General features: G+C 39.8%; 1 protein-coding gene across 1 annotated transcript in view; it reads right to left on the bottom strand.

The window, feature by feature from the left end:
- The window catches only part of tncb (tenascin Cb), a 295,874-nt gene extending 273,248 nt beyond the window's left edge, over positions 1-22,626 (bottom strand). The window contains exon 1 of the mRNA XM_087998505.1: positions 22,580-22,626. The gene's annotated coding sequence lies outside the window, so the exon portion shown is untranslated. The remainder of the gene's footprint in view (positions 1-22,579) is intronic.
- Positions 22,627-26,842: the final 4,216 nt, after the last annotated feature.

Raw genomic sequence — 26,842 nt, forward strand, 5'->3', positions numbered from 1 at the left:
CTAGGCAAGAGGGGTGCCAGCTAGTGATGGGGTGAGCGTCAGATGTGTCAGATGTAGTAGGGAGGGAGAAGGGTGCAAAGTGGGTAGGGTACCAAGGTACAAGGTGACAAAAGAGATGCAATGTTTACGGTAGGTCAGGGTGAGTGTAGGAGCTAGGGTCATGTATGTGAGTGAGTGAGTGAGAGAACAGTGGAGTAGCAGTAAGGAGGGTGGTGTCAGGGGTCAGGTCTGGAGGTGTTAGGTGGCATGTTTAGAGTTTGGGTGCTGCTGGCAATGGCAGTGAGGGGAGGGGATCGTGGTTTGAATGTAGCAGTAGAAGGAGGTTTGTTGTGGTTGGTAGGTACAAAGATGGGGCCAGGTGCAACGTTGGAGGAAGAGTGTGTTGGTAGCCATGGGATGTTTGAGTTTGTGGAAGGTATTTGGATCCCAGAGGGTAGTGTTGGGCCCAGTGGAGGTGAACTTGGTAAGGCTGTGTGAGTTAAGTACGAAGTCTGTTAAACATATACACAAGAGTTTATTAACAGCCTAATCTTTCCTGAGTAACACTTAACTTCAGCAGAAGCCTTGGAAGTCTTCAATTTAAATGAAGATCTTTCAGAAAATTCTACATGCAGAGGAATGGCTCAGAGGAAAGGTTAATTTCCTGCATAATTCCTTCTGGATGGAGATTCTGTGGGGTCCCTATGCTCAACACACATATGTGCTGAAATGAAAACTGTTTGGCCACTGGAAAATCCAAATCTTCAGTTGTTGTGATTGAAAGATAACTATTAGCCAAGCTACTAGGGTTAACTCCTGTTATTTTTTGAAATAGAGGTATGTAATATTTTACATCTACCTTAAGAGGGAGAATGGGGCCTTAGTTTAACTTCCCATCCAAAAATACGTCATCTTTGACAGTGCAACACTTCTGACTATTGCACTGAAACTAATCTTTTGTGCTCATGACATGGAATGGTACTTAAGTACACACCACCATATGACCAGAGTCAAGAATACTACCAACTGAACCACAGTGAACACCACACCATAATCATAAAACTGTAATTTCTGGAAACATTTTTATTATGTATTATGACCAAATGCTATAAATGGCATTTCAAAAAGTAATTTTATCTTGTATCCCTAATAAAAACAGGTTTTCTCATCATTTTGGGAGTTTGGCCAACATGCAGCCTGTATTACAATAGCAACTACATTACAACGTACGTTCACTGTAGATCATTTTCAGAAATCCTTTGTTGAACATTATTTCACATAAAATAGGCAATACTGGTAACACCAAAACTTATTGCCCATCTATAATTCATCTTGAGAAGATGTTGGTGAGTTGCCTTCTTGAATCGATGCAGTCTGTGATGTTGGGACATCTAGAATGGTATTAGGGAGGGAGTTTGTTTTAGAGAGGAACTTGGCAGTTGGTGGGATTTCCATGTATCTCCTGCTCTTGTGTTTCTTGGTGGTAGAGGTTACGTGTTGTGGTGGTGGTGGTGGGGGGGTGCTTTCAAATGGCATTGAGTTTCTGCAGTTCAAGGTGAAAAACTTTTTTTTTTACTGAAAGTGGGCACCTGGAATGCACCGCCAGGGATTGTAGGCAGGAAGCCTCACAACCTTTGTAAAATAATTGGATGACCACTTGAAGTCTCATAACATTCAAGGTTAATGGCCAAGGGAAGGAAAGTGGGATTTGTGCAGGTATAGTATATTTTGGTAGAGACTTGATTGCCTGAAGGACCTTTACTGTACTGTATGATCATATAGATGGTACACATTGCTACCATTGTATGTCAATGGTGAAGGCAGTGAATATTGAAGGTGCCAATGTGGGTGCCAATCAGTTGGGTTGTCTTATTCTGCATGCAATCCTGAAATTGTCTAAAATGTCATACAGATGTGGTTTTGTTTCTACAGTTAGAATACATATGTGTTTATTTGCTACATCAAAACTTGACTCCAGCTAAGAAAAACCCAGGAAAGTAGTTTTTCACCATGTATTCAGCAGGATAGTTTGCAAGAATACCAAATTGATGGGAATATCAAGATCTGTACTGTAACAGGTGTTTGGTTGGCAAGTGAACTCTGAAAGGTAGAGGGAGGTTACCATGGAGATTGCATCAATTAATGATGATTGACAGTTAATAGCCAGGGTGTAAAACAAACAGGCAGTTTGTCTATGATTGATCAGGGCACTGCCTTGGGAAATAAACAGCAGATGGCTGTCATTTAATTTGCTGAGTTAAGGCAGACATAGTTTGTGAATTTGTTCTTTCTGTTTGTAAAGAGCAGGGCTCTGAGTATTAATATGTGTAGCTTTGAGTACATGTAAGTTCACCACACTGTAATCCTCACAAATAAGTCTAAATTAGTTATAGCATAATTACTCATACACTCAGAGTTATCTAGCAAATACTACCGAATTGCTAATCACATCTAACATTGAACACTGTCTTGCAAGGTTTGCAAGTTAGATATGGCCAGTACCTTGTTTGTTGCCAAGGGCTGAAGAGACATGCTGTTTAATGGAATCCATTAGTTTTTGAGATATATGACCTCACCTAGCAACATCACAACAATGAAATTCATATACCATATTATTCATTTGAGTGATAGAATTTTGTTGTCCTGGAGGCAGCATCCTTTTACTGGTAAACTTTCCTCATGTTGCTACTGCCAACTTCAGCTGTTGTTCAAACATTTGAGAGGATTTACAGGGTAATCAGGGCAAGTTCAAATAACATTTGCTGGACTTGTATGAGATCAATGAGCTGCCTGGTGATATATACATCAGGGTTTGTCCTCATGACCTACTGAGTCTGTGTGTATTTGGGCTCACATCATGTAATTGACCGGTGAAGGTAAGTTTGTCACTCAACTAGGAAATTGAGGAAAGGGAGCTCATTTGACAGTTCCATTTCAAAATATTATTTTGAGTGCAGAATGGAGTATATTAGTACATGAAAGGAAACTCTTGCAGCTGCAGGTTCAAAAAAAGTAAATATATTATATGCACATCAGAAAATGAAAGGGGTAAGATTTGAGTTGATTGATTGTCACATGTATCTAAGTACAGCAAGAAGTTTTATTTTCTGTGCAGTACAGACAAATTGTAACATGCAAAGATCGTAGGATTATTGAACCGAGCGAGGAATACCAAAATACTGCTGCAAAGAAGGTGCACAAAAAGCAAGATCAATATTAGATTTAAAATTTGAGAGGTTCATTCTGAAGCCTAATAACAGCAGGGAAGAAGCTGTTCTTGAACCTGTTGATACACATCTTTAAGCTTTTATATATTCTGCCTGATAGAAGAGGTCGGAAGAGATTATAACTGGTTTTGGGGGGGGGGGGGGGCGCGAGGGTGGTCTTTGATGTTGGCTATCTTTCCGTGGCAGTGAGAAGTGTAGATGGAGTCAATGGATGGATGGAAGGTTGGTTTGAGTGATGTACTGGGCTGTGTTCACAACTGTCTGTAGTTTGCCGAGATTAGGAGTGATTCTATTGAAGGCACGTGTCTCATTGAATCGAATAAATATGTTTGCAAGTGCTGAGTTAGCAATGATCCCATGGCAACGCCATCTATGTGGACATACATGGTGTCGTTAAAACAGAATGCAATCTCTGGTCTACTCATGACTCTACATCATGGCAAGTCTCCAATCTCAGCCACCCTATTGAAAAGTGAAGTGAAGGGAAAGGAGTAAAATGTGAAAATGACAATCAATGTTTTCAACCCATGTTTGTAAGATCTATCAACAGTTTAGCAGATTGGGTTTAGTCTACTAGTGTCTGTTGAAATGGGAAACAGCAGAAAAATGGAAGTGAAATATAATACAAAGTGTCATCACTTTAGAGACAAAATATATGAAAATCTAATAATTCACAAGGGATCTTGTGGTTTTGTTCGCCGAGCTGGAAATGTTTGTTGCAAACGTTTCGTCCCCTGTCTAGGTGACATCCTCAGTGCTTGGGAGCCTCCTGTGAAGCGCTTCTGTGGTGTTTCCTCCGGCATTTATAGTGGCCTGTCCCTGCCGCTTCCTGTTGTCAGTTTCAGCTATCTGCTGTAGTGGCCGGTATATTGGGTCCAGGTCGATGTGTTTGTTGATGGAGTTTGTGGATGAGTGTCATGCTTCTAGGAATTCCCTGGCTGTTCTTTGTTTGGCTTGCCCTATAATGGTAGTGTTGTCCCAGTCGAATTCATGTTGCTTGTCGTCAGCGTGTGTGGCTACTAAGGATAGCTGGTCGTGGCGTTTCGTGGCTAGTTGATGTTCATGGATGCGGATCATTAGCTGTCTTCCTGTTTGTCCTATGTAGTGTTATGTGCAGTCCTTGCATGGGACTTTGTATACTACATTAGTTTTGCTCATGCTGGGTATTGGGTCCTTCGTTCTGGTGAATGCCGGAGGAAACACCACAGAAGCGCTTCACAGGAGGCTCCCAAGCACTGAGGATGTCACCTAGACAGGGGATAACGATCCGCATCCATGAACATCAACTAGCCACGAAACGCCACGACTAGCTATCCTTAGTAGCCACACACGCAGACGACAAGCAACATGAATTCGACTGGGACAACACTACCATTATAGGGCAAGCCAAACAAAGAACAGCCAGGGAATTCCTAGAAGCATGGCACTCATCCACAAACTCCATCAACAAACACATCGACCTGGACCCAATATACCGGCCACTACAGCGGACAGCTGAAACTGACAACCGGAAGCGGCAGGGACAGGTCACTATAAATGCCGGAGGAAACACCACAGAAGCGCTTCACAGGAAGCTCCCAAGCACTGAGGATGTCACCTAGACAGGGGACGAAACGTTTGCAACAAAAGTTTCCAGCTCGGCGAACAGAACCACAACAATGAGCACCCGAGCTACAAATCTTCACCCAAACTTTGATCACAAGGGATCTGTTTCATCATCTTCAATTTCTTATAGCTGTCATAATGCCTAAGGACAATTCAACTATGGTGGTATTTGTTAGGTTATCTTTCTGTTAAATGTAACATCAATAGAATAGCTTTCAGAAAGATGACGTTAACTGCTTGCTTAACACTCCTCATGCTTTCCTAATTTGCTCATGATTAAATTGAACTCAGCTGTGGATGAATCTGCCAAACAATGTACAGATAAGCTGCTCAAACAGCTAATTTTCCGCATTATTTGTTGCCTATAAGAAATATTTGCGTTAAACAGTCTGTCAGTATGAAAGTCTGGACATTTTAATATGAACTCAAAGATCAATGATTTCTACTTCATGTTATCAGTTAACGTAAACAAATTCAAATGGGGTTTGAGGTAGGGTTTGGGTTAGGAAATACACCGAACTAAACCACAGTAGATTTCCATAGCTGCTTTAGTTGCTGCTCAGAACTTTGACCACCATGAGTGTGCTGGCTAACCACAGGAATGAACCACCAAGATTACTAGACATCTGTTGGATGGCGCTTTCCAGAATTTTGGTACTACAAGGACAGAATTAATTAATTAAAATATGTTTGCGTAAGTGATTGCACCTTTTTGGAGATGATTATTTCAACGGCTTTTAACCAAAATTGAAGTCAATGGGATAATCTGGCACTTCAATGTACTTGGTTGTAATATTCTGATCTAAATATAACCAGACATTCTGGAGTAACTCAACTCATCCATTTTTAAGAATATTACATGGTTCTACATATTGCACTATATAAAGAATGCCAGAACATTGAGGGTTCTGAGGTGCCTTTATGATTTGGAGATGCCGGTGTTCGAGTGGGGTAGACAAAATTAAAAATCATACAACACCAGGTTATAGTGCAACAGATTTATTTGGAAGCACTAACTTTCAAGGAGAGGCAGTGCCTCGAAAGCTAATGTATCCAACTAAACCTGTTGGACTATAACCTGGGTTGTGATTTTTAACGAGGTGCCTTTATGTAGGGTAATTCCAATAAATCATAAATGTTAGTAGCAATTAAGGGATCATGTTCACTTCCATACATGGTGATGATTAGTTAAGTCAGATAAAAGAGGATCTATTGCATTTGGTTTCTCGTGTTGCTTTATGATTCTTAAATGTGAGAAACATTTTAGAGCAAAGCCTTCAGATAATTTTCTCTCTCTTTCCTGATGCGGAGTAATAAGTTGTTAAGTCGAATTGCTGGATTAAGGGATGAATGTGCTACACAGACTGCTTCTGAACCATCCGGATCTTGTATATTTTCTTTCTTAATCACCTCCAGAATGGGTTGAACTCAGTCAGACTCAAACTGGGTGGGAATTTAATTTGAGTTTAGTATTGTTTTCTATGGAGGTAGAAGACAACCAGAGTTTTCCTGGATCCATGATCCTGCAATAGGGGTAGGGATAATCCATTGTCAGTTTGTCCATCTCGAAGCTGGCTTCCCCAAAAGCCCTTTTACACTGGGAGCAGCTTGAATTGTTTTAGGGTGAGACTTCTTCTGTTGGTTGGTCTGTTTGACTGGCAGCTCTGTCATGCCAAAAGCACCAGGTCTGGACAGTGACCACAGGAAGAGCCAAGATGGTGGCCTGTCTTCAAGGCAATCCTGCCTAGCTGTCAGGTCCCAGCAAGGAAGCTGTGGGCTAGGTTTTAGTAGCACTGGGTGAGGGGTGGGTTGGGAGGTGATGTGGCAGAATGTTAAAGCCAGAGTATAATTTTTTGGATTGGATGCCTCCAATGAGCCTGAAAACAGCCCATAAATTGAACATTGCCAGGCCTGTCTGGTCTCTGTCCCATCGTGCAATGGATAAAATAACAATGGAGGCAGTTTTATTTTACAACCTTCATATCCGCTGTTGGAGTGGCCACCGATGATCCAATCCCCTCAGTCACATCAGCACTCATTAGCCCAGAATTGACTGGAGCAGGCACCTTTTAACATGCCATATTAGATCGTTTTCCTTGCCATTTAGTTGGACAATCTTTTATGCCTCAAATTGCTGTAAATGCAAAATTATGAAAATAACATCTTATAATGGCACATTTAGGACATTGGTGATTAATAGCTCCGATGGTCTATAGCTTCTCTCAATGAGATTCTCTATCATTTTAAAGTAACAACAGGAATTGTACGGAAAGAAATAGGGCAAATTGGATTTTGTGCCGCAAGATAAATAGAGGAAAGGGTATTTGAACTAAGGGAATAGAAAATAGAAGCATGAATATTTTTATGATTAACAGTGTCCTTGCTGAGCTGAAAGGGATGATCAGGGATGCAGAAGCATAAATGCAGGCATTAAAAAACCTGCATTTTTAATTAGTCAGCAATTTCTATCAAGTAGTTACATTTGCATTATTTCTTGCCCAGATGAATTTGTAGGCAATTTAACAGCACCATCCCTGATAAACCACGTTCACAAACATCCACTCCCTCCACCACCAATACATAGTCGCAGCAGTGTATACAATCTGTAAGATGCACTGCAAAGATTCTCAGATGGCATCTACCAAACTTGTGACCACTTCCATCTCGAAGGATAAGGGCAACAGATACGCAGGACCACCACAACCTACAGGTTCCCTTCCAAAAGCCACTTACCATCCTGACTTGGAAATATATTGCTGTTTCTTCACTGTCACTGGATCAAAATCCTGGAATTCCCTCCCTAACAGCATTGTGGGTCAACCCACAGCAGGTGGATTGCAGTGGTTCAAGAAAGCAGCTCACCACCACCTTCTCAAGGGCAACCAGGGATGGGCAATAAATGCTGGTCCCCGAGTGATGTCCACATCCCACATGAATTTTTTTTAAAAAGCCACATTACTTTTCCCACTAGTTGTAGGCAATTTTTAATATTCACACACAAACAGTGGTGGTACCAGATCCCAATAAATGTACCCTTTGGAAACCATAATGAGGAGGTGCTAGTGTTGGACTGGGGTGGAAAAGTTAAAAATCACACAACACCAGGTTGGACTATAACGTGGTAATCTTTAACCTTTTGGAAAGGGGAGGTGTAAAATTGGTTTAAAAAGAAAAGTTTATCAATATCCAATCACTAATTTACATTTTCATTTTTGCAAGCTTTTGAACTATGAAAGATAACATTTTGTACTTTTGTGTAATTATGTTTCAATATTGTAGCACATTGTGGCACAGAATATTCTAACACAGGTTTAAAAAACAAGACTGAGGTTACTTTAGCACAACTAAACTGTGTAGGTGAAGCACAGAGCTTCCCTTCTTCGTTCCTCACTTGTATTAATCTTGTACACACCACAGATGTAGCAAAACAAAGTGTAATTGAATTTTGAAAAATAATAAAAGCAAATATTTTTGATTGTGGTACTGAACAATGATATTAGTCACTGATTATCTCATTGTATATGTGTATTTTTTTTAAAGCAGGTTTATAATGAAGGGTGAAGAAGAATATCATGACAAGGGGCCAAAACTGAACTGCTACAAATATCATTTCCTCATCTGAATTCAACATGTTTTGCACAAAATGGAGCAAGACCTACAGACCAAAGGTTATTTTCCAGGAAGAACACAATCATATCTGATCTTTAATCTATAATGTCTCATGAGTTTTAACTAAAGATTGAAGTACAAAGCGAACAATAATTCTCAAGCTTTACCAAAAAAGAAGCCATTAGGCTTCAAGATTCTCACTTGCTCAACAACTCACAAATTCTCTCTCTCTGTACAGGAAACTGCTTCAAACTGTAGTTCATTGATAACCTCTGAAATCCCCGGTAACACTTCTTAAGTGAAAATATTTGCTAAGGTTTAACATTTACTGAAGTGGCAGTCAACCTGTATGGCTGAATTGAAATTAACTGCACAGACTGTCTGCTGATATTTCCAGTTTGTTTTGACTAAGTTGATTAACTGATTTTGTCCAGAGGCTCTAAAACTTCATAATCCGTGACTTTGTGGTCGTTATCACTTCTGGTCATCTCAGGAGTCCATACTAGTCAGTATGTCTTTTATTCTGACATGTCATTGCTCACAAATTCCAAGAGTACAATGAAGAGATCACCATGGAAGCTGCATAAAGCACTTAAATGAACAAAATCTACTTACTATATATTCAAAGCAATATAAAATAATCTTTACTAAAGTGAATCTGTTATTGCAGTTGTGAGGGGATTATAAAAGGAACTCATACACTGCAATTTTTTGCATAAAATCATTCGCAGAAAATTCATATCAATTTGTTTTTAATGGAAGTAATCTACATTTAATCACATCCAGATTTTTTAATATGAAATATCACACTCAAATTCCATTAATAAAATTCACTCTATGTGAAAAAGATACAAATCTACTGGGCAACAATTTGAAGCCCCTACTCCTTATTTCTCAAATAGTTTTCATTCTGAGCTTTTTGCTACCCACGTGGATTAGAGGTTTTCAAAATAATGAAGCTTATGGAATGATGTCAGACCTCTCTCCTGAATCTTGTAAAAACAACTATTACAACATTAGACCATGTTTAAATATAATTTCTGGAATATGTGTTACATGATAACACTCAAATGTAATTAGAAAAGAGGACATTGATCTTATAACCAACGGCATAGAGGTTACAACCTACATTAATTTCCAAACATAACCATTCCAAATTTCTCTGTGGTGCGCCTTGGTAAGCTTTAAAACATACTTGGCTGAGAGAACATAACAACCACAATGAATAAAGATTCAAGAATGTGAGTAGAATATTTAAATGCTACAAATAGAATCAACATGGCCGTTCATGAAGCTGGTCCGATGGAGTGACAAAAGACCAAAGTCTGTCACTTGCTGTGGTGCAATAAATACTGTCATTGATGCTGACTGAGTTTCATGTCTTAATTTCTCATATTTGCTGAGTTGATCATCGTTGATTTAGGAGGCTAAAATGGTATTGTACTTCTATCAAACAATTTAAACGGGCCTAGGCTGAAACTTCTAAACACCTCAGCCTTTTTCTTACTCACACAGAAAGTCTGGTGTCTTCAACATTGGTGGCACTCAAAACTAGTGCTTTAACATAGTTAAATGTTTCATCTCTGCCTACTCTTTGGTAGGAGCACAGTACCATTTTACCTTTTGAAGCAATGATCATCAAATCAGCAGATTTTAGCAATTACACCCCAAAGTTCAGTTAGCAACAGAACTAAAAGGTAAATAATGTTAGATCTAAATCTGATATCCTATCTAACAGACCATTTGGAAAGAAGTATTAATTGTTGAGTTTGTTTCCAGCAAAATGTATTGTTATTAAGCTATTTCAAAGCAAATCTCAATTATTTAAGAGTACTTTACAATTGCAAGATAAAGGCCAAGTTGCAAGCTTGTATAACATCACTGGATTTGACACAATTCAATTGCTTCACGTTTTATGTGAATTGTCCAAAGTGTTTTCTTTTAAACTTGTAAAAATATTTTTGTTAAGTATATGGCACTGCTCCTTGCATGTTAAAGCAACATAAATGCTCCTTTTCTGTTAGGGCTACTGTGAGAATTTCAAGACTGCTGGTAGCAGTCTGACCCATCTCCATGTACTGGTACATGATGTTGTAAATAGTCTAATTCAATTTGCTAGTTGTTGTATACTATATCACCAACTAACCCATAAATCCATCTCTTTTTTTTTTGTAGGAGACTTCTTCCCATAACACTGTAATATTATTTTTGACACATAAAACAATTAAAGGTTAGCTATATAATAAAATTCAATGTATCAGGACAAATAATACATTATTCTTAAGCTGATGGCTTGCTAGAGCAAGGAATAGAATCCTTTATATTTACCTTCAAATTTTCTAAAGGTGATAATTGTGCTTTGTCTTCTTATTGCCTTCGTTTGGGGCGGTCATTCTTAGGTGAGGAAGGTTATTGGATATAGAGACAGAGAGATGTACAGCATAGAAACGGACCCTTCGGTCCAACCCGTCCATGCTGACCTGATATCCCAACCCAATCTAATCCCACCTGCCAGCACCCAGCCCATATCCCTCCAAACCCTTCCTATTCATATACCCATCCAAATGCCTCTTAAATGTTGCAATTGTACCAGCCTTCACCACATCCTCTGGCAGCTCATTCCATACATGTACCACCCTCTGCATGAAAAAATTGCCCCTTAGGTCTCTTTTATATCTTTCCCTTCTCACCCTAAACCTATGCCCTCTAGTTCTGGACTCCCCGACCCCAGGGAAAAGACTTTGTCTATTTATCCTATCTGTGCCCCTCATAATTTTGTAAACCTCTATAAGGTCACCCCTCAGCCTCAGGATATGGTTACAGAGTGCAGTTCTGGTATTCAGTGCATTTCTCCCACAGCAGTGCAGCCTATAATGTGTATGCAGACACTGAGTTGGATTGAGGTCAAAGGAGGGAAGACAGCAGCAAGAGTAGAAACAGATGTTTGAGGCAATAAGTTTCAACAATATGGATATTCAGTTTCCCGTGCAATAACATGTAACTAAAGGTATTTAAGGATTTTTTAAAAACGTGGGCTGAGCCCATGTGGGATGGTGTTAATAGAACGGTGTGGAGTTTGATGATGGACAAAATAATATATAAGCAAACATGAGCTCTTTAATAAGCATACTTTGTCATAAAGAAAAGGTTATAATGGGAGAAAGCCAAGAAAGAGATTCAGCAATGAGAAAGGAAATGATTCAAGGTATGTTTTGACTGAAGCGAAGGTGATACAGAATGGAGAAAATGGATAAGTAAAAATAACATGTTCATTGGATGTTAAGTGATATTTCCAAGCCTGCAAGTGTGAATAATATACCTAATTAATTCATCAACAGATCTTGTGGGTTTTTCAACATTTTCAAGCTGTGTTGAAGTCTGTGCTTTTAACAATTAAATGACTCAATAGTTTCCACTTGTTCTCAAAGGAATCCAGGAACATTTCAGAATGACTACATACTCCCATCTTATTAATACTTTACTGACCTAACATAGATCGAGGAAATAGGAATCAACAACAAACTGATCACAGCAGCACCATTCCTCATTCCTTAATATTCACAGTATTAAGTTTATTACAACTAATACTTATTTCAAACTCACTCCTTAGCTTTATGACTGATAGATAATTAACAGTAGATTAATAAAATAATGCTACTCAGCCAACAGTTAGAATGCAACTTGGTCCTTATTTTTTTTTGATGACCTGCATTGTATTCAGAAAGACACATGCAACCAATTTGTTCAAGTACCTTGTTATAATTGTAATAGAAAATCGCAGTAGTGACATGTGTTCTTTCACAGTGCCCCTGAGCAACATTTTCCCTATTGAGTTTTTATGGTGCACTTTAATGGGATAATTCTTGTCCAGATTTTGTGTGTGATGTAATTTCATCAATACCACTTGAAAAACAGTCTGGATACCATTACATAGAAGTATTAATCATCTTGGATATTCAAAGCCTTGCAGATATTTAGACTACTTGTTTAGGGCATTGTAATAACAAAGGATGTTGTCCCAAGTTAGCAGTATAGTGACTGACAAACCAGGATTATACTGAAACCATCTGCAATAATACAATTTAATGGAATTGTATTGTAATATCTAGAGAGACAAACTGAATGTTTCGTTCTTTTCAAACCTTTAAAGAAAACATTTTTATGATGTACTTATATTACAAGAAGTAGACTGGGAGCAGCTGCCAGACATAGGCACTTGGACCATTGTGCTAGATTTTCAATAGATTATACACCTGATACACACATAGCAAATGCAAGTGAAATTAGTTTCCATACACTGACAACAGGAAGCTAAAATCACTAGTTCATTGATATCGGAAACATACATTAGATACAGCAGAATGACATTACTTAATAAATTCTTAAATCTACAGAAAGGCAGAATCTCTTCAGCTAAAGTGCTTTGTATTTGCCAAAGAATTAAAACACGAGCCTTAAGAAGCTGGGGTGAAAACCTTCAAATTTTTACCTCTACCTCCTCTTACTCAAGTTTCTCTTTCAAAGACACCTCCTTACATTGTTCCCATTACACAACATACAGAAGCACCTGTACAAACCATGTTCATATGGAATATTTACTTTGGTGTGCATTGAAAGAAGCTGCCAAATATATGTAGGCAACAAAGTCCTTAACTGAGGACTCCAATGGGCCAAAGACTAATTGACATTACTGATCCTCTCTCACAGCCTGAAAAGAGCTGTAAGTGAACAAGTACAGAGGCATTAATTGAACAGGTAGAACCGTGGGGTAGTTGCAGGTAGATATGCAAGGCAGGGCAACACTGCCAGCCTTGCTTAAAAAGTACAGTCTATAATAAGAGACACAGGTACACTGCACTGGACCGAACTGGTAAAATCTGTAACCTAGCCAAAACCCACCTACTTACACAGATTTAAAATCGGGCCACGAATGAACTCTGTTAAGATGTTACAGATTCTTGCCATCATATCTTCTTCAGTCTGTTCTGTGGCTAAATTTCCTCCCGGTCTGGTCTCTCTTCTTCTAGCCAGAGCCCCTTAATTTTTCTAAAATCTTTATATAGTCACTACAAGCACATTTAAATTCAATGTGCTCATAAATCATGACAAAAATAACAGCCAACATCCTAACACCTTAAACGAGGGCAGGCATATATCACTTTATGTCATAATTTAATAGTCTTTTGACGGGTATCATCAATGGTTTGTGGACAGATTGAGGCAGTAGCGGTGACACACTGATTACTAAGAAAATTTTATTACTGATCTTGACAACTGATCCTTATTTGAATATTTTAATTAGGCTCTCACTACAGGAGATGTATTTAATTGGGACAAGTAGCAAAGCAAACCCTGCTCTTGACAAACAGCTCACCAGTCTGCGCTGAAGACACCATCCACTTAAAGGAATATTCTTCAGCTCCCTCTAATTGGAACACGTTTTTTTCTATAAAGCTAGTTGATTCCTTTTTGACCATGTCTGGAGCTATTCCCTGAGACTGTGGTTTCCCTTCCCAGGGAAATACGGGGTATCATTTCTTTCCCACAGGATTCTGACATTACTGCTTCGCCCAGAGTTTTTATGTCCTATACATGGCCTGATTTGATTTGCCTATATCCCTGAGGAGGCTTTGGGTTTCACTTAGACGAGGCCTAGATGACTCTTTCTCTCCAAGATGACATTTTGTCTTCTACAGTAATGCCAAAATGAAAACTCAGCAATCACAAGGTTATTGTTCACCATAAAAATGCCCACAGACTTCGTAACAATAAAATGCATTCTATCGTATGCCATTCTTAGGGGAAACAATTTTATTGGCCCTAAACTAAACACTTTCAAGACCCTCAATCAAATGTTTAATCATTTTGCTTTGAAAATTTCTTTAAACTCCATAGCCTGATGATCTTACAACTCCATGAAGGTTTTGTATGAATTAAATTACTGGTCACTAATGTAAGAATCCTTACTCCGTAATTGCGTTAAATAGGCTATACTGCAGGTTATGGAACAGCATGAATTCAGTACTAGCCAGAGTAGCTTTGATATTCGATATGACACGTTCTGGCTGGCAAATTTATTGCTTTCTCATATATGTTTTATCACGCCACTCTTAAAGGGCAGCTCTTTGAAGATAAATCTAATTTATTATTCAAGTACCTTCAAGTGATGGAGATGAAATGAACAAAACCAGTTAGAATGATTTCTGTGCCCTACTTCTTGGGCTGTAGGCCTTTTACTGTCTTCTATTAATAAATCTTAATAATTACAATCTACAGCACAAAACCAGCATGGTATGATACTGAGAACTGAGTGGAAGTTGATTAAATTATTAAGAAAATAAGTTTTTTATTTTATTAAGTGAGCTGGTCTTAATGAACACTGTGGGCAGATATCAGGGTGGAATTTAATGCTGTCTCCTGTAGGTCAAGTGTCAGTCTTTCAGATGGGAGGATGGTGGATCAGAACCCTGCTGCCTTCCTGCCTTTCCCCCAACATGGTTAGTAGTTGGAAAGACCATGGATCATCATCTATCACACAGCAATAAATACCCACTTAGGGGTTTCATGGTACCGCTTGCTGAATTTATTCAACTGAGGTAACCTGCAGGTGGGTCGAGAAGTAAAGATACAGGGGTTTGCTTATGGGGAAGGATTTTTTTGTTTGAAGGACTTGATAGTTAGAATGGGGGGAGGCTAATGAGAGCAACCTCTCCTGCATTACACAACTGTGGCCCTGGGTCCCTCAGTGACCATGGGCTTTGGATGGGTGTAATTCCAGCAATAGTCACAGCTTCTCGTGGAGATGGGTGTGGGGGCATGTTTCCATAGAATGAAGAGCAGCCAGACACTGAGTCCTTCAGCTCAACAAAGGTCCTTTGCTGCCCAGGTTAATGCCTAACTGGCAGTTAATTTTAGTGAACCTTCCCAAAAATGGCACAGGCGGCCTTTCACCTATTCTCAGCTGGCAGGTCCCTGTCATAACCATTCAGAGTAGCGAGCAGTGTTTGGATTGTCAATATTACTTCAAAAGACGGACAGAGTTGATCTTACACAAATATGAACTTTGTGAGTTTGCAAATCCAGGTTATGAATAAAAAATCAATCTGAATTCATCTTCATAAATAATAATTGCCAACTTAAAACAGTTCAGTTGACTATTTTTCTGGTTCTGGTTCAAACATTATTGCAACACTCATTAATACCTTTGGATTGTGAATAATCACAGAATGCAATTAATTTACAAGCAGTGCTTGGTGGGAAATTAAGCTTTTTGGCACCGTGGTAGCTTTTGTCACTAGGAAATGTGTGACAAGAGGCAAATATCACTTATTAGTTGAATAGAAGATGCCATACGATAGAACTGTATGTAAAACACACAATAAAATAACCACAAGTATAGGATTTAGAAACACTCAACATCCTGGAAATATAAAAAATAATATTAAATATCACCCTAAGCCTAGAACTCTCTCACTAAGCCTTTCTTCCTCCTCTCCTTCATTAAAATGCACATTAACATTTAAATCTTCAATCAAGTAATTGATCATCAATCCTAATGTTTCTTTCAAAGACTGGAACATGACTTTCCATTGCTGATTTGGGGGTGCAGAGTTGGGAAAATTTCTACCATGACCCTGACTTTTGTGAACATGCTGTGGATGCCAGTAAATGTTTCTCTTTTGGTGTGGGAATGGGTTACAGGCAGAGGGAGTGAGAATGGGTCTCCAATTGGGACCACCCAGGTCTCGGTGTAGAGGCTGGTTCTGTGAAAAACTGGCTTCAGTGCTCTTTAGTTCCAGCACTAAAAAAGAACAAGATTAGAAACCTTTCAGAATACCTCACCCTCCCACAATACACCTCCTTTCCCATCCATGTAAATCCATTCCACCTCACACCACAACACACAATGGCCCCCAAATTCTGTGTTGAAAAGTGTGGCGGTGGAAAAGCACAGCAGGTCATGCAGCATCCAAAGAGCAGGACAATTGACATTTCAGGCATAAGACCTTCATTGGGAGAGTAAAAGGGGGCTGAGAGATAAATAGTACGGTTGGGCTTGGAGGAAAGTGGTTGGGAAGGTGATAGGTAGATGCAGGAGGGGGGGGGGGGTGATAGTGATAGGTCCGAGAAGAGGGTGGCGTGGATAGATGGGAAGGAATATGGAGAGGTGGGTCAGTTCAAGAGGGCGGTAACGGGTTGGAGAGTTGGATCTGGGATGAGGTGGGGGTGGGCAGATTAGGAAACTGGTAAAGTCGACATTGATGCCATGTGGTTGGAGGGTCCCAAGGCAGAAGAAGAGGCATTCTTCCTCCAGACGTCAGGTGGCTTGGATTTGACAGTGGAGGAGGTCTAGGACTTGTGTGTCCATGGCAGGGTAGGAGGGGGAGTTGAAGTGATCGGCAATAGGACAGTGGGGTTGTTGATGCATGTGTCTCAGAAATGTTCCCTGATACATTCTGTGAGTAGGCATCTTGTCTCTCCAGTGTAGAGACCACATCGAGAGCAACGGACACAGTAGATGAAGTATTTGGATGGTGCAGGAAAATCTCTGCCTTGGATGGAGGTGATGGGGTAGGGGTGGGCGCAGGTTTTACACCTTTTGCAGCAGCCAGGGAAGGTGCCAGGAATGAAGGGTGGGTTGGTGGGAGTTGTGGACATAACAAGGGAATCACGGAGGAAATTATTTCTGCAGAACACAAATGGGGTGGGGAAGGAAATATATCTCAGGTGGTGGAAATGGTGGAGGATAATGTGCTGTATGTGGAGATTGGTGGGGTGGAAAGTGAGGAGCAGGGGAGTTGTATTCTTGTCATGGTTGGAGGGGTGAAGTTCCAGTGCAGAGGTGCAGGGAGTGGAATAGATGTGCTGGAGAACATTGTTGACCATGTGGGAGGGGAAATTGCAGTACTTGAAATAGGAGGCCATATGGGATGTCTGGGAGTGGAATTGCTCCACCTGGGAGCAGATATGGCAAAGGCAGAGCAATTGGGAGTAGGAGATTGTGCTTTTACAGGGGGGAGATGGGAGGAGGTGTACTCCAAGTAGCTATGGGAATTGGTGGGTTTGAAATAGATGTCCGTATTGAGTCGGTTGCCAGAGATGGAGACTGAGAGGTCCAAGAAGGGGAGGAAGGTGTCTGAGATGGTCCAGGTGAACTTAAGGTCAGGGTGGAAAGTATTCGTGAAGTTGATGAACTGTTTAACCTCCTCATGGGAGCAAAAGGTAGTGAAAATACTGTCATCAGTGTAACGGAGGAAAAGGTGTGTATGGTGCCAGTATAACTGTGGAAGATGGACTCTTCCACGTACCCAATGAAGAGGCAGGCATAACTGGGGCCCATGTGGGGGCCCATGGCTACACCTTTGGTCTGAAGGAAGTGGGAGAATTTGAATGAGAAGTTGTTGAGTGTGAGGATCAGTCCTGCCAATTGAATGAGTGTATTGGTGGAGGGGTACTGGTTGGGACAGCAGGAGAGGAAGAAATGGATCGCCTGGAGGCCTTCGCCATAGCAGGTGGACTCTGCATGTCAACCTGTGTCACTCTAACCACACCATGGCTCCTCATATCCCCATCTCCATGCCAACAATTCCTGTTTTCCCACTAACCCTTGACCCTTATAAGTTCCATGCCAACTTATTGTCTCCTAACAAACAGCATGGTCATTTATAGCCTTTTGTGCCAACTTATGCCGATGAGCAGTCTTTGTGCTTATATCTTCCATGCCAACTTACTGGGTATTTGTCACGGGCAGTCTTCAGTATTTGTGTTGAGATGACACAAAATAAAGTTCTATGAGTCTATTGATCAATTCAATCACTTTTAGAAATGGCTTTACATTGATCAATGAAACAACATTTGGTGCATTTAATTTCATTAAACATCTTACAAACTGACAGGTATCCCAGAATGATAATAATACATTTTGAAATCCATCAATAGAATCTCAGCTGGAAGAAGGACAGCAAGCCTGAGTGTGAATGGGAACAGATAAGGAGAAATGAGTTCCGGCTTCGAACTCTTGTGACTTTGTTGGAATGTATGATGACAGCAGACAGAGCTGCACTTTGAAGTCCCATTTAGGTGAATAGGCAAATACATTCTTAAAATCTAATGCGTGTGGGATTGATCAGATTTCCTTATTCATAGAGCCATAGAATCAGAGAGATGTACAGTATGGGAACAGACCCTTCAGTCCAACTCGTCTTCGCCGACCAGATATCCCAACACAATCTAGTCCCACCTGGCAGCACCTGGCCCATATCCCTCCAAACCCTTCCTATTCAAATATCCATCCAGATGTCTTTTAAATGTTACAATTGTACCAGCCTCCACCACTTCCTCTGACAGCTCATTCCATACATGTACCACTCTCTGAGTGAAAATGTTGCCTCTTAGGTCTCTTTTATATCTTTCCACTCTCACCCTAAACCTATGCCCTCTAGTTCTAGACACCCTGACCCCAGGTAAAAGACTTTGTCTATTTATCCTATCCATGCATCTGAAGATTTTGTAAACCTCTGTAAGGTCACCCCTCAGCCTCCGACGTTCCAGGGAAATCAGCCCTAACTTATTCAACCTCTCCCCATAGCTCAAATCCTCCAACCCTGGCAACATTCTTGTAAATTGTTTCTGGACCCTTTCAACTTTCATAACATCTTTCTGATAGGAAGGAGACCAGAATTGCACACAACATTCCAACAGTGGCCTAACTAATGTCCTGTACATCCGCAACATGACCTCCCAACTCCTATACTCAATGCTCTGACCAATAAAGGAAAGCATACCAGACGCCTTCTTCACTATCCTACCTACCTGCGACTCCAATTTCAAGGAGCTATGAACCTGCACTCCAAGGTCTCTTTGTTCTGCAACAGTCCCTAGGACCTTACCATTAAGTGTATAAGTCCTGCTAAGAATTGCTTTCCCATAATGCAGCACCTTGCATTTATCTAAATTAAACTCCATCTGCCAATTCTCAGCCCATTGGACCATCTGACCAAGATCCCATTGTAATCTGAGGTAACCTTCTTCGCTGTCCACTACACCTCCAATTATGGTGTCATCAACAAACTTACTAACTATACCTCTTATGCTCACATCCAAATCATTTATATAAATGATGAAAAGTAGTGGACCCAGCACTGATCCTTGTGGCACTCCACTGATCACAGGCCTCCAGTCTGAAAAACAGCCCTCCACCACCACCCTCTGTCTTCTACCTTTGAGCCAGTCTGTATCCAAATGGGGAGTTCTCCCTGTATTCCGTGACATCTAACCTTGCTCAACAGTCTCCCATGACGAACCTTGGTGAACGCCTTACAGAAGTCCATATAGATCACATCTACTGCTCTGCCCTCATCAATCTTCTTTGTTACTTCTTCAAAAAACTTAATCAAGTTTGTGAGACATGATTCCCCACACACAAAGCTATATTGACTGTCCCGAATCAGTCCTTGCCTTTCCAAATACATGTACATCCTGTGCCTCAGGATTCCCTCCAACAACTTGCTCATCACCGACGTCATGCTCACTGGCTTGTCCTTATCACCTTTCTTAAACAGTGGCACCACGTTAGCCAACCTCCTGTTTCTGGCCCTAATTAGAAAACTAATTCAAGACAGTTAATATCCAAAGTACATACTATAGTGACTATAATGAGGTCAGCCAGGTGGACCTCATAGAATATGAGTTCCCTGATTGAGGCAGTTAACCTAGTACAATCAGGGACCCCTGGCTGACAGATGTAATCAAATTGTTAGGAATTCTGCTCATTCTAAGAGCTGGCTCTGAGCTAGCTGTGTAAGTGTCTTGTCTTATGCATGTGTAAGTAAAAGGGTAATTTGGTGATTGGATACCAGCCTTCGTGGAGTTATTTCACATACTAATCAATGTAGCTTTCTCGGTAAAAGTATATGATTAAGTGAAGAGGGGTTGGAAGTGAATTATGCGGATGACAACACCACCATACAGCTATCGAGGCAATGGCCTGTTCATGTGCAGTAAATAGATAGTCACACATTTTCTAATACATCCTGCTACATCTGACAAACTGCTGAGAATCATCTGTGCACTTCTGTTTCATTGCCTATTCTATGAAATTCCCACACATGATAAACAGGAGCACTATGTAATTTTGTGTATTTTTAAACATATATTTTAAAAGACATTTCTGAAACATTTGTTAATCAATAATTTCATCAGAAGGTGGGAGTTTAATCTATCTGCTAATAAACAAAATAGCCTGATTGCATTTTGTATGATAAGTTCGCGATATCTGGCATGATATTTAGTTACCACAACAATTAAAAAGGATTAAATATATAAGGACAGAATTAAATGCTTGGAAACTGGACATATTTATTAACATCTTGCATTTTATTTCACTTTCATTGTTGAGCTCAATAAAGCAAATGTTTTACAACCACAGCAATCATGTGCTTCATTAGGATTGTGTGTGGCGGAGTAGGAAGTTTGCTTTTATGGGACTGTCCGTTTCTATAGTAGCACATACTTAGATCAGTTGTCAGGAAGCAGACTGTCTGCCATTTTAACAGTTACCTTAATAATAGGAACCATTTACTAGGAAAATAAAAAACAGACTCAGGTCAACTGGATCCATAAGGGTAACTGAAATCAAGTGTATACACTTTGAACAAATGAAATCATATGTCCTTAGGCCACCTCATCAATATCCGATAATTACGTATCATAAAAGCCTCTGACTGCCAAGTTCTTAAATTCCACTCAAACTAAACCATAAGCATGTGTTACAATGTGTTTTTCATCTTGGCAACGCCTTTTCTTGAGGGTACGCAGGTATGGCTGCAAGCTGACAGCTAAACATTACAATAGTTTCATGTACAAATGTCACTGTGGACTGTGAGATAAATAGTATGTAAGTTCTTGCTGCATTATTTCAGAATTCCTCTTTGCATTTAATGTTAGAGATGGTGAAATATTGAAAATAAATAGATGAGTATCGTGAGTTCACTGTTCATGTGTTAGTAACCCATGAAAAGATCAGTGTGTTTTTATAACAGTGAGTTTCAATGCTCTTTCCCCACATGTAACTGTTTACTTCTTGAATTTCCTGCTCGCAGGGTTACTCATTTTCTCTCATCTCCCCAACTGGACTAAAGTATTTATGTAAGTGCTTTTCATCACTTCAGGATGCCCTAAAGACCTTTGCAGTCCACGAACTGTGTTCATGACACAAACACTGTCCTAATGTCGTGATGCGACAGCTGATTGCTGCACAGGTCTCAAAAGCTGCAAACAGAAAATCATCACATCACCTTTATTTTTAAAGGATAAGTATTGGCCAGCACATCAAGAGAACTCTCTTGCTGTTTGAATAGCGGCATCTTCTTTGTCCAGACATGAAGCTGCTTATTCAGTATTTTACTGGAGAGCCAGCCTAATTCTGTACACAGGGCTCTGAAAGAGACATTGAACCAGCAATCTTCTAACTGAAAAATGAGTCTGTTCCCAACTGAGCGTAAGCACCATCAGCCATTGCTGTGACCTTGTCTCATTAGTGATTGTCCATGTGCAAGCCTTACCAGTGAGTAAGGGGAGTGTCATAGCACATTGATTCTATAGTTGTTCAAATTTCCCCAATTGCACACTTTCTATTACAGGTAAATGAATAATCAGTTTGACTGTCCACCAGTTGGGGTGCTGGGATAAGTGCTGGCAGCCCTGTTATTACTGTCCCAGTTGAGATTGCTTAACCAAGCAAGGCTCTGACCAAACTGGGGATGTTCTGGTGAGTGGGTGCACAAGTATCTATCTAAGTTTGATCTAACCAATCCATTTATTCACTAAGCCATTGGGATCCAATATATTTCCCCAAGGGCAGCATCACCTTCAAAAACAGAAAGCTAGTCTGGTGTAGCATGTGGAAAGTTTGCGGGGGAGGATAAAAGGGCGGAAAATTAAGCCACACGATTTGTTTTTTATTTCCTTGCTTTTTATTCAGAAATGGTATTCAGGATTTGCAGCCATGCATTGCTTTATTACTTACACTTAAAACAAGGCAACCTCAGTGACGTGGCACGGTGAAAAATAAATCTATCCAGTGAAACTGCTCCCCACCCATGGAGACTAATCGGAGCCAACAGTTATGGGATGAGCAGGATTAGAAATTCAATGCTTACCTGCTGTTTGGGGCCCAAGGCGAAAGAGAGGAGCCACGATGTTTAGAAGTTTACCTAAAAGCAAATAGCAAAAAGAAATGCCTATTGTTAGATTTCCAGTTCACTGAGCTGAAAGGAAAGGCTGTCGTTTAGACTGTATCACATCTCAAGTAGTCTGAATTGAACACAGTTTCTAATTCTGCCCATATGCTCCAGTAAGAGAAGCACTTTGTCATCACCATTTGAAAGAGTTATTTGTCTTTCACTGGTCAGACATAATGTGTACCATATTGTATTAAAACATCAAGAAATGAATTGAGAGTCGTGTACTGCAACTGCAGATTAGATCAGCCCAGATTTTAGCTGAAACTGTCAAACTCAATGAAATTAATTTCAATTTAGGTGCGGATTATTTTACTTACAGCATTCTCTGCTTATTGTTATCCAGAAATGTATGTTTAGATTTGATAGCACAATTGCTGACTGACTTTAAAAGTTCATTCATCTGCCTTAACTTCACTCTTAATGATTTTCATAAAAGATCTTGCTCCCCCATATCATATTCTTTAACCACTGAGACCAACACCAGGGTTTACTTCAATTCGATCATTGGCAATTACAAGTTGCTTGGTGCTTGATTTCCTCCTCAAAAAAGTAATACTTGTGAACTTACTCCTGTCCTGTAACATGTAAAGTTAAACCAACATTGTTGATAAAGTGACTTCTGCTTGGTTCAATTTATCAACTTTAAGTAAAACAGTACACCAACAAAAATGGAGAGGCACAGGTCATTTGAGGACAATATTTTGTATAATATCTTGCAAGAGATCAATGGATACAGGGATTGGTTTGGCAGTAGTAATAAAGCGTTTTCATAATTTATGTAACAAAATCAAGTCAAGCTCAAAGACTGCAAAGGGACTTTAAAAGGCTCTGTAGATTCCTGAGGTGCAGTCAAGATGCTGAATGATTCACGCCTACTGAGCAGCAGGATATTCTCCAGAGGGAAATGTGGGCTCTCCATGTAGGCTTTATAGATACCAACTATTAGTTCACAACTTAACCAGTAGTTAATCAGTTTGCAGCTGTCATTGAATACTCCAATGAAATGTGGTTTCTTCTATTTAAAGGGAGCAAGTGACAATCTGTAAGTTTAAGGCCAGTTAGTTTAGCAGAATCACAGAATTGACAAAGTGGACATGGATAGGGTAAATAGACAAGGTCTTTTCCCTGGGCCGGGGGAGTCCAGAACTAGAGGGCATAGAATTAGGTTGAAAAGTGGAAGATATTTGTATCATTGATAGTCACAGATGAGGTGATAGAAGACTGGAGGTTGGCAAACGTGGTACCATTATTTAAGAAAGGTGATAAGGATAAGCCAGAAAAGATTTACAAAGATGCTGCCAGGGTTGGAGGATTTGAGCTATAGGGAGAGGCTGAACAGGCTGGGGCTGTTTTCCCTGGAGCATCAGAAGCTGAGGAGGTGACTTTATAGAGGTTTATAAAATCATGAGGGGCATGGATCAGATAAACAGAGAAAGTCTATTCCCTGGGATGGGGGCTTCCAGGACCAGAGGGCATAGGTTTAGGGTGAGAGGGTAAAGATATAAAAGAGACCTAAGAGGCAACTTTTTCCACACAGAGGGTGGAGCATGTATGGAATGAGCTGCCAGAGGAAGTGGTGGAGCCTGGTACAATTGCAACATTTAAAAGGCATTTGGATGAGTATATGAATAGGAAGGATTTAGAGGGATATGGGCTGTTAGAAATGGGGTAAAGTGTTGTTTTTGCAGATATAGAAAAAGCATACAGAAAAGGGGTACAGCAAGGGAACTATTAACCCTGCAGGTATTTAGGGACTTTTCAGTGTATAATTGTGGTTAATTAAATACTAACTTTGGTGTGTAATTACTATAACAAAAAGTTCTTTTTGTAAAATTATGCTTTCAGCAAAAAGCTGAGATAGCCGAAATGCTTGAGCTATACAAAATGATACAAGTTAATGAAATGTCCGAGGAATGTACCAGCAGAAATGAAACAAAATGTTAAACCAGATCTAGATGTACTGTCGACAAAATAAATGAATGTGTCAGCCCTTACAGAAAGGAAGGTTGCCAACCTGGGGAAGGGGGAAATAATAAGGGTGGAGCACAGCTGGGCAGTGGTCTGGCACAGTAAGAGAGTTTGGGCAATTAGGAGTCTGGAGAGATGACCTCACACAGCTCAAAGGGTATAACTGTACACTAACCTAAGTTCTAATTTACTTCAATTGCTCTCTGCAATTGGGGTCCTTTCTTGCAAGATCGTAGAATAAATTGTCTTGTTTCCAGCTTTGGTGGTCTTGTCTAAATTTTATTGAATTTTGTTTCTAACATGGGCCAAGTGCTGGCAAATGGGACTACATTAGATTGGGATATCTTGTCAGCATGGACGAGTTGGTCTGAAGGGTCACTTTGTATGCTGTGCGTCTCTATAACTGTATATAAAAGGATCTAAAGGGCAACATTTTCATGCAAAGGATGGTATGTGTATGGAATGAGCTGCCAGAGGAAGTGGTGGAGGCAGATACAAATTACAACATTTAAAAGGTACTTGGATGGGTATTAGAGTAGGAGATGTTTAGAGGGATATGGGCCAAGTGCCACCAAATGGGACTAGATTAATTTAGGATATTTGTTTGGCATGGACGAGTTGGACTGAATGGATTGTTTCCGTGCTGTACATTTCTATCGCTCTATAGATGGAGGCCTTTCAGCCCATCATGTCTGCACATCAGTTCGTAGATGAATGATTGGAGACGTGGTGTGGGGTTACTTGGAAAGTGTAATGTTTATTTTGTAATCCCATAGAATATTTGGAAATACAGGTGCTGTCTTACCAGACTGGTTGCTTCTTGAAAATGTTGTAAAGTATTGGTACATCATGGTCGATGTTGTGCACTTGAATTACCTTCAATAAAGTGCTATCCAAAATGCATTTAAATAAACAAAGAACATTCTGCATTCATGCTATCATATCATTCCAATATTTATGCTTTCTGAATGGAAGGTGATGTGAATTCAGAAATTATTCATTATCTATGAGGTCCTGAACTTATCAATGATCAGCAGCATGAACATGACACAACTGAAGCATCAATGTCATTGTGACTATGCTTTTCATTACTGGAGCTTATTGTTTGAACTCAACATAAAGATATAGATGTTATTTTCTACTTTACTCTCAAATTGTTTTATCTGACTCATGCTCTAATGTTTTCATATTATTTTGAGGGTTCTTCAGTGTATTAGCTCCTTTGGTCTCAAGGGATCCATCTGATATTGTATTGTTGTTCAATTGGTTTAGAAGATCACCAGTCCTTTCATTATTCCTCAATAATGTATTCACTTTGAAAGCACCCAATTTCTTAGACTCAGCTTGGATATCTTGGGAACAATTTGATCATGATAAATAATTTTAGATTTAAAATCAAAAAAGTGTAAATATTAAATTGATACAATAGAATGGATACAGAGAGATTAACACACTTTGTTTAACAGCATCTTGTGCAGCACTTTATCAAAGGAGAGTTGACATCTACCAGGCTACCATGATCAGTCCTCTTCACAACATTTTCAAAAAAGCAGCCAATTTGGTGAGACAACATGTGTATTTCCAAAGTTCTGTGGGTTTCCTAAATAATCACTGTACTTTCCAAGTCATCCAACAGCACAACTCTAACCTGTTCATCTAAGAACATTCTGTGAACGAATGTGTGGAAAGATGGGTTGAATGTTCTCCTTCTCCATCTTGACAATGCTCTGATTCTGTGAAACTAACTGCCCAGAACATCCAAGTTGTCATTTATAAATAAAGGCACCACATAGGCCTTTTCTTCACTTCATAGGAGTATTCAAAGACTGCTGAAAACTATTAATTTATAAACCAATAACTAGTATATACAAGGCCCATGTTTAACTTATTAAACTGTATACATAAAAAAGATAAGCTTCCAGTTCCACCTTTTCTTTCTCAAAGTAATATACTCTATCCTTTTTGTATTTTATTGTGACTGCTATGGTAAGTACGCCTCTGAACTTTGCCATGTTATAAACTGGTCACAATCCAACTTCCTGTACACTCATCGATTTTCCTGAGGAATTGAAGCCAAGGTGTGTCAAACATTTTCCTTTGCTGTACACAGTCCTCTCCCCAGAATCTTAAAGCAGATCAATACTTTCCCTTCCTCAGACTTTCTTTCCAGCTTCAATTTCAAATCAAAACCTGACAATCACATAATCATTA

The sequence above is a fragment of the Chiloscyllium plagiosum genome, unplaced genomic scaffold (assembly GCF_037043375.1).
Source record: "Chiloscyllium plagiosum isolate Xiang-an unplaced genomic scaffold, Cpla_swu_hap1 HiC_scaffold_21, whole genome shotgun sequence".
NCBI classification, from domain to species: domain Eukaryota; kingdom Metazoa; phylum Chordata; class Chondrichthyes; order Orectolobiformes; family Hemiscylliidae; genus Chiloscyllium; species Chiloscyllium plagiosum.